Below are 9,975 nucleotides of genomic sequence, written 5' to 3' on the forward strand. Positions count from 1 at the left end.
CCCTCACGGAATACCTTGGGGTGTCTTCTTTCCAAAATGGGGTCACTTGTGGGGAATTTATACTGCCCTGGCATTTTAGGGGCCCTAAAGCGTGAGAAGTAGTTTGGAATCCAAATGCGTAAAAAATGCCCTGTGAAATCCTAAAGGTACTCATTGGAATTTGGGCCCCTTTGTGCACCTAGGCTGCAAAAAAGTGTCACACATGTGGTGATGCCATACTCAGAAGAAGTAGGGCAATGTGTTTTGGGGTGTATTTTTACATATACCCATGCTGGGTGAGAGAAATATCTCTGTAAATTGACAACTTTGTATAAAATTAAAAAAAAGTTGTCATTTACAGAGATATTTCTCACACACAGGATGGGTATGTGTGAAAAGACACCCCAAAACACATTACCCTACTTCTCCTGAGTACGGCGATACCACATGTGCGACACTTTTTTGCAGCCTAGGTGCGCAAAGGGGCCCAAATTCCAATGAGTACCTTTTAGGAGGGCATTTTTAGACATTTGGATTCCAGACTTCTTCTCACGCTTTAGGGCCCCTAAAATGCCAGGGCAGTATAAATACCCCACATGTGACCCCATTTTGGAAAGAAGACACCCCAAGGTATTCCGTGAGGGGCATGGCGAGTTCATAGATTATTTTTTTTGGCACAAGTTAGCGGAATTTTATTTATTTATTTTTTTCTCACAAAGTCTCCCTTTCCGCTAACTTGTGACAAAAAGTTCAATCTTTCATGGACTCGCCCCTCAGCGAATACCTTGGGGTGTCTTTTTTCCAAAATGGGGTCATTTGTGGGGTGTTTGTACTGCCCTGGCATTTGAGGGTCTCCACAATCATTACATGTATGGCCAGCATTAGGAGTTTCTGCTATTCTCCTTATATTGAGCATACGGGTAATGAGATTTTTTTTTCCGTTCAGCCTCTGGGCTGAAAGAAAAAATGAGCAGCACAGATTTCTTCATTCGCATCGATCAATGTGGATGAAAAAATCTCTGCCCAAAAATGTGCAACAAAAAAAAAAAGAGGGGAAAGGCAACTGCCAGGACATAGGAGCTCCGCCCAACATCCAAACCCACTTCAGCTCGTATGCCCTGGCAAACCCGATTTCTCCATTCACATCAATCGATGTGGATGAATAAATCATTGCCAGAATTTTTTATTTTTTTATAAAAAATGTTTGCCAAAGCATATGCCTCGGCAAACGTATCTTTTTTACTGCAGAGGAGAAATCTCGTCTTGCAGCGCCGCATACACCTACTTTGTGTAATCTGACAGCAGCGCAATGCTTCTGTCAGAATGCACATCAGTGCTGCAGCTGGTTGATCGCTTGGTCACCCAGAGATGTGGCAAAGTACATTATGCACTTTGTCCCAGGTGAAAGGAGAGGTTTGTAGCAGCTCTGTGTGAAGGGGACCTAAGACCCCTGTGTGCCTGTCCTGTGTCACGCGATCCCTACACTAATAGTGTACCTGTGTGTGGTACTTGCGGAAACACTCCCCTATGCATAGGGCAGGCTGGTCAGGACAGTCAGGACAAAAAACGGTGGTGTCACGCCTTATTCCAGCCCTGCTACAGACATGACATCTTTTTCTTGGGGAATGTTGAGTTGGGGTACCAGGATAGACACTCGGGAAGTGTCAGTCATGTAGCCGGCTGACTACATCAGGGACTTGGGGCACGGACCCTCCTGGATACAGGAGTTCCGAAATGATCTCTTCCTGGAATTTTAGGAAGGATCCTGTTCTCCCAGCCTTACTGTAGAGAACAAAACTATTATAGACAGCCAATTGAATTAAATAAACAGACACCTTCTTATACCAGCGTCTGGTGCGGCGGGACACTAAATAGGGAGCCAACATCTGGTCATTGAAGTCCACCCCTCCCATGTGAAGGTTATAGTCGTGGACAGAGAGGGGTTTCTCAATGACTCCAGTTGCCCTTTCAATTTGGACAGTCGTGTCTGCGTGAATGGTGGACAGAAGGTAAACGTCCCTCTTGTCCCTCCACTTCACCGCGAGCAGTTCTTGGTCACACAAGGCAGCCCTCTCCCCCCGTGCAAGTCGGGTATTAACGAGCCGTTGGGGGAAGCCCCGGCGACTAGGTCGCGCAGTGCCACAGCATTGAATTCCGACTATATGTATATGCCGAAAGAGGGCCACGCTTGTGTAAAAATTGTCCACGTACAGTACAGACCAAAAGTTTGGACACACCTTCTCATTCAAAGAATTCTCTTTATTTTCATGACTATGAAAATTGTAGATTCACACTGAAGGCATCAAAACTATGAATTAACACATGTGGAATTATATACATAACAAACAAGTGTAAAACAACTGAAAATATGTCATATTCTAGGTTCTTCAAAGTAGCCACCTTTTGCTTTGATTAATGCTTTGCACACTCTTGGCATTCTCTTGATGAGCTTCAAGAGGTAGTCCCCTGAAATGGTTTTCACTTCACAGGTGTGCCCTGTCAGGTTTAATAAGTGGGATTTCTTGCCTTATAAATGGGGTTGGGACCATCAGTTGCGTTGAGGAGAAGTCAGGTGGATACACAGCTGATAGTCCTACTGAATAGACTGTTAGAATTTGTATTATGGCAAGAAAAAAGCAGCTAAGTAAAGAAAAACAAGTGGCCATCATTACTTTAAGAAATGAAGGTCAGTCAGTCAGCTGAAAATTTGGGAAAACTTTGAAAGTAAGGGCTATTTGACCATGAAGGAGAGTGATGGGGTGCTGCGCCAGATGACCTGGCCTCCACAGTCACCGGACCTGAACCCAATCGAGATGGTTTGGGGTGAGCTGGACCGCAGAGTGAAGGCCAAAGGGGCAACAAGTGCAAAGCATCTCTGGGAACTCCTTCAAGACTCTTGGAAGACCATTTCAGGGGACTACCTCTTGAAGCTCATCAAGAGAATGCCAAGAGTGTGCAAAGCATTAATCAAAGCAAAAGGTGGCTACTTTGAAGAACCTAGAATATGACATATTTTCTGTTGTTTCACACTTGTTTGTTATGTATATAATTCCACATGTGTTAATTCATAGTTTTGATGCCTTCATAGTCATGAAAATAAAGAAAACTCTTTGAATGAGAAGGTGTGTCCAAACTTTTGGTCTGTACTGTATAAGCGGTACCCCTTGTGGAGTAAGGGTGACACCAAGTCCCAGACAATCTTACCACTGCTCCCCAGGTATTCAGGGCATTGACCGGATCCAGTTTTGAGTCTTTTCCCTCATAGACCCTAAAACGATATGTATAGCCTGTGGCCCTTTCACAGAGCTTATACAGTTTGACCTCATACCGGGCGCGCTTGCTGGGGATGTACTGTTTGATACCAAGGCGGCCGGTAAAATGTACAAGGGACTCGTCTATGCAGATGTTCTGATTGGGGGTATACACATCTGCAAACCTGGATGACAAACGGTCTATGAGGGGCCGAGTTTTGTGGAGCCGGTCATAAGCAGGGTGGTCTCTTGGATGACAGGTTTTATTGTCAGTAAAATGCATAAAGCGCATGATGCCCTCAAAACGTTCCCTGGACCATGGGCGTAGGAAGCGGGGGGGACGGATCCCCCCCAGGAAATAATGCAGGGGGGACAGGTATGGTCAAATCCCCCCCAGCGGCGGCGGGGCAGGCACTGAGATGAGCGCTTCCATTGTGGAAGCGAAGCGCTCATCTCCATAGTGATCTGTTTGTATCGCCGTCCTCAGGACAGCGATACAAACACAAGGCTGCGGAGGAGCAGGGCAGGGAGGTGTGTCCCTTTCCTGTTCCTCTGATATGCTGCCGGCACTACTAGGCCGGCAGCCTATCAGAGGCCGGCGTAGGCGGCGAGATGACGTCATCGCGCCGCCTGAGCCGTACAGCGCTGGAGTCGGGACACAGTGACAGGCCAGAAGAGGCCTGCATCGCATCGCTCTAAAGAGGTAAGTATAAGTGTTAATTTTTTTTTTTTATATATATACAATACTTTGTTTTACTGGCACATGATATTACTGGCACTTGATTGGGGGGGGGGCTATTACTGGCACTTGATTGGGGGGGCTATTACTGGCACTTGATTGGGGGGGCTATTACTGGCACTTGATTGGGGGGGCTATTACTGGCACTTGATTGGGGGGGCTATTACTGGCATTTGATTGGGGGGGCTGTTACTGGCACTTGATTGGTGGGGCTATTACTGGCACTTGATTGGGGGGGCTGTTACTGGCACTTGATTGGGGGGCTGTTACTGGCACATGATTGGAGGGGCTATTACTGGCACATGATTGGGGGGCTATTACTGGCACATGATTGGGGGGGCTATTACTGGCACATGATTGGGGGGGCTATTACTGGCACATGATTGGGGGGGCTATTACTGGCACATGATTGGGGGGGGCTGCTATTACTGGCACATGATTGGGGGGGCTGCTATTACTGGCACATGATTGGGGGGGCTGTTATTACTGGCACATGATTGGGGGGCTGTTATTACTGGCACATAATTGGGGGGGGGCTGTTATTACTGGCTGATGAGAGGCACTGGGGGGCTGATGAGAGGCACTGGGGGCTGCTATGAGGCATGGGGCTCTTATCTGAGGTCTGATTGGGGGTCATTCATATTTGGGTCTGAGCTGAAGTGTGAACTGAGGTCTTATTAACATTGGGGATCTTATTGGGGCTGTTAGCTGAGGTCTGATTAACATTGGGGGTCTGATTGATGGTCTGACCTGAGGTGTAATGAAAAATATTTTTTTCTTATTGTGCCCACTTCCAGCCCGGAGCCCAGCTGCCCAGAGCACTGATCCGGAGCAGCTTGGAGAAAAAGGCCTCACAGTCTCCCACACTCCTTCTGCCCGGCCAAGCCAGCCAGCACCCTTGAGGCCAAGCCAGCCAGCACCCCTGAGTCTTCAGAACTGTAAGTAAGTGTGTGTGTGTGTGTGTGTGTGGGGGGGGGGGGGGTTCACACACACTTAAAATTTAACGATATAAACAACTCGCAGTTTATTGAATAAGAATATACCCGGCGAGCAAAAATGCTGTCCCCCCCCAGATATTTTTTGGGGTTCCTACACCCATGCCCTGGACATAGCAGCAGAGAACATGGGCATGTAATGTATTTAGACCAATAGGACCGCAATACATTTTTTTTAGTTAGACCCATGCTGAGGATAAGGCCCAAAAATATTTTAAATTCGGAAACTGTGACTGGTTTCCACCGGAAAGGCTGGGCATAGAAGCTTTCCGGATTGGCGGTTATATACTGGCGTAGCGGTTGGTTTCTGCCACAACAAAGTCATAGAGATCCGCGGTGAAGAACAGCTCAAAAAACACAAGGGCTGATCCTAAATGATCTGTCTCCACGCGAACTCCAGACTGGGCGGTGAAAGGGGGCAATACGGGTGCGGCGGAAGCAGGGGATTGCCAATTTGGGTTTGCCAGCACCTCTGGGAGACTAAGGGCTCTACTGGCCTGTGAACGTGGTGGCTGCGACGGGGGAGTTACTGCATGTGCCACCGTTGTCATATATCTTCTATATGAAAGAATCTTCATATAAAAGAGAGGATAAAAAAAAATATAAAAATTATATTATCCTTCAGGCGGACATAAACACGCCTCTAAGTTCTTTTTATCAAGTATCTTAATTTGATTTGTGCAAGCAGTAAAACAAAGGGACAATTGTATATGCAAAAATATATAATCGTTTATTATAAAAACAAAGAATATAAAAACAATACAACTGCAAAACAAATGATGAAGTTACAAAGGAACACCCAAAATGTACCACACGATGGTGTTAACACACCCCTATCTGATTAGCACAGTATGATTTAGTGATTTATGACAACCAGTGTCATACTTTTAATAAACAGACTCATATACCAAGAGAAACTTAGGATCTTCTGTTATCAAACAGGCTATAACAATAAAACACGGATATATAGGAAAATAACTGTTATCCCTTGACTCTGTTTTCCTATGACCAATCAAAAATATATGATATTAATATGATAAAATATTCAGCTCGGCAATCAGACTAATGAAAATAACTTTCCAAGGGTTTAGTCCTCTTTTCAAATAATGTCAGCTCTTCCATTAACAATATGCATCTTTGCTAAGAGAATAATCAGCATTATGGAGGCACCTAACACTATATATTCCCACAATATGGGAACTCTTGGCTATATACCGAGAGAAATATCTTATTAATATCACGAGTAGTAAACAAAATATACATTACCGGGTCAAAGGTAGACAGAGTTCAGATGGGATCAGTTCTGAAGAACTTTGCTAGTAATCCAAAAAGAATAATCCAAGTTTCTTCTGGTAAAGTTTTTCTTTTTGATTGAATGAATGAATGGATCAATGGATATACGGATCTTTATGGCTTTTTTTTTTATCTTTGGATCTATAGATCTCCCTTGCTACTCCGCACACGAGTAATTATTCCCCCCCCTTATCTAAGAATCATCCCCTTTAGATTAGGGATTCCCAATCAGGTGGGTGTATTCGCATGCTAATAACACCATGATGTCATATCAACTCCTAATATGGTATAGAACAAATAATGAAATAATATAATATTGTCCATCTGCCTCCAGATGGCACTGCGGTACTGTAGATAAGCATTAAAATTAAATATCTAATAATACGTTCACATGACCTCGTTGACCTTTTTATATAAATCATTGAGGAAGGTCTTTTCCTGACACTTTGAATTACCTATATCCTGGACTTGTTGGAGTTGGCTGTCTTCTCCTATCTTTTTGAAATATAGGTTCACTTGATGAAAATGAAAATTTTATATAGCGGCTTTGATGCTTGGCATCGGAACTTGTACATTTCACTTATCTACATCCATGAATAACTATTGTTTTAAAATAACATCTACTCTTCTCAGAAATCCAATTAACATAAACTTACTTCAATGTTTCTGTACCTTCTACAATACCTTCTAAATGATAAAATACATGGTATAACATATATATAAATCGATACATTGTTACTCATAGATAATACATTATATGAATTATTGATTAACATATGTTGTAAACTAAATATACCATACAGAGATATACACTCACCTAAAGAATTATTAGGAACACCTGTTCTATTTCTCATTAATGCAATTATCTAGTCAACCAATCACATGGCAGTTGCTTCAATGCATTTAGGGGGGTGGTCCTGGTCAAGACAATCTCCTGAACGCCAAACTGAATGTCAGAATGGGAAAGAAAGGGGATTTAAGCAATTTTGAGCGTGGCATGGTTGTTGGTGCCAGACGGGCCGGTCTGAGTATTTCACAATCTGCTCAGTTACTGGGATTTTCACGCACAACCATTTCTAGGGTTTACAAAGAATGGTGTGAAAAGGGAAAAACATCCAGTATGCGGCAGTCCTGTGGGCGAAAATGCCTTGTTGATGCTAGAGGTCAGAGGAGAATGGGCCGACTGATTCAAGCTGATAGAAGAGCAACGTTGACTGAAATAACCACTCGTTACAACCGAGGTATGCAGCAAAGCATTTGTGAAGCCACAACACGCACAACCTTGAGGCGGATGGGCTACAACAGCAGAAGACCCCACCGGGTACCACTCATCTCCACAAATAGGAAAAAGAGGCTACAATTTGCACAAGCTCACCAAAATTGGACTGTTGAAGACTGGAAAAATTTTGCCTGGTCTGATGAGTCTCGATTTCTGTTGAGACATTCAAATGGTAGAGTCCGAATTTGGCGTAAACAGAATGAGAACATGTATCCATCATGCCTTGTTACCACTGTGCAGGCTGGTGGTGGTGGTGTAATGGTGTGGGGGATGTTTTCTGGGCACACTTTAGGCCCCTTAGTGCCAATTTGGCATCGTTTAAATGCCACGGGCTACCTGAGCATTGTTTCTGACCATGTCCATCCTTTCATGACCACCATGTACCCATCCTCTGATGGCTACTTCCAGCAGGATAATGCACCATGTCACAAAGCTCGAATCATTTCAAATTGGTTTCTTGAACATGACAATGAGTTCACTGTACTAAAATGACCCCCACAGTCACCAGATCTCAACCCAATAGAGCATCTTTGGGATGTGGTGGAACGGGAGCTTCGTGCCCTGGATGTGCATCCCTCAAATCTCTATCAACTGCAAGATGTTATCCTATCAATATGAGCCAACATTTCTAAAGAATGCTATCAGCACCTTGTTGAATCAATTCCACGTAGAATTAAGGCAGTTCTGAAGGCAAAAGGGGGTCCAACACCGTATTAGTATAGTGTTCCTAATAATTCTTTAGGTGAGTGTATATAATATAATTATGAATATATAAATTGAACCTCATACAGCAGGTGTGCCTCAAGGATATGAGTCCTTATCAAGTAATTGCTTATTCACCAAATAACCTTGTTCCCACCAGACAGACATGTCTTAGGAAGTTGGCATACTCCCCCTAGATAGTCCCATATCTTTAGTAATAACTTTTAAATACAATGTCCGTTTATGTTCACAATTATTTTTATATAAACTGAACTTGCCATGAACTCATCTTGGCTTCCTCAGCCACATAATAGAACTTTGGTTCAGGCTGATTTTATTCTTAAAGGCAATGAGATGAGCATACATTTTGATTATAATGTCATTAGATAATATTGTATACGTATGAAAATGCACAACACCGTACCAGCTTGAACTGCCCTTCTGGTGCTCGCCACTTCACCAGGGAATACGGCAGTGCTGGTAGAAGATCCAGGATGTGCTGCACTGCTGGTGTATGCCGCACCATAAAAAAGATCAGCGCTAGCACCACTCTGCTGCAAATGAGGCTCATCACGCGGGATATGCAGAACACTGACATGGGGTCGGGTACGCCTGACCATAGCAGGGACCTCAACCTCGTCATCTTCACTAACGGTTAGAGTGCCACTGCTGTCTACAGGTTCATATTCTGAACCACTGGATTCAGCGGGTGAGGCGTCCCCATCGCTTTCATCCATCACGGCCAGAATCCTGTAGGCCTCTTCAGCGGAATACCCCTTTGACATTTTGGGCTAACTAAATTTAGGGGGTATTCTTCTGAGACTACTTAGGAAAAAGAGCACACCTGCCTAGTAAAAAGGAGTGCTTGCGAAGTAAAGCTGCGATCACTAATAAAGATCCAGAAAGCTCAAAAGTGATCTTTATAGCGCCGCAGCGATTTTACAGTGTTTTTGCAGTGATCAGAAAAAAATTAATACTGTCACTGCGGTGGGGCGGACTGAACGCAAGTGTGCGCACAAGATCAGGCCTGATCGGGCGAACACTGCATTTTTTGTAGAGCCTAAGGTGACCCTAATGTACTTATATACAGTTGCAAGAAAAAGTATGTGAACCCTTTGGAATGATATGGATTTCTGCACAAATTGGTCATAAAATATGATCTGATCTTCATCTAAGTCACAACAATAGACAATCACAGTCTGCTTAAACTAATAACACACAAAGATTTAAATGTTACCATGTTTTTATTGAACACACCATGTAAACATTCACAGTGCAGGTGGAAAAAGTATGTGAACCCTTGGATTTAATAACTGGTTGAACCTCCTTTAGCAGCAATAACTTCAACCAAACGTTTCCTGTAGTTGCAGATCAGACGTGCACAACGGTCAGGAGTAATTCTTGACCATTCCTCTTTACAGAACTGTTTCAGTTCTGCAATATTCTTGGGATGTCTGGTGTGAATCGCTTTCTTGAGGTCATGCCACAGTATCTCAATCGGGTTGAGGTCAGGACTCTGACTGGGCCACTCCAGAAGGCATATTTTCTTCTGTTTAAGCCATTCTGTCGTTGATTTACTTCTATGCTTTGGGTCGTTGTCCTGTGGCAACATCCATCTTCTGTTGAGCTTCAGCTGGTGGACAGATGGCCTTAAGTTCTCCTGCAAAATTTCTTGATAAACTTGGGAATTAATTTTTCCTTCGATGATAGCAATCCGTCCAGGCCCTGACGCAGCAA

The sequence above is a fragment of the Bufo bufo genome, chromosome 2, assembly GCF_905171765.1.
Source record: "Bufo bufo chromosome 2, aBufBuf1.1, whole genome shotgun sequence".
NCBI lineage: Eukaryota > Metazoa > Chordata > Amphibia > Anura > Bufonidae > Bufo > Bufo bufo.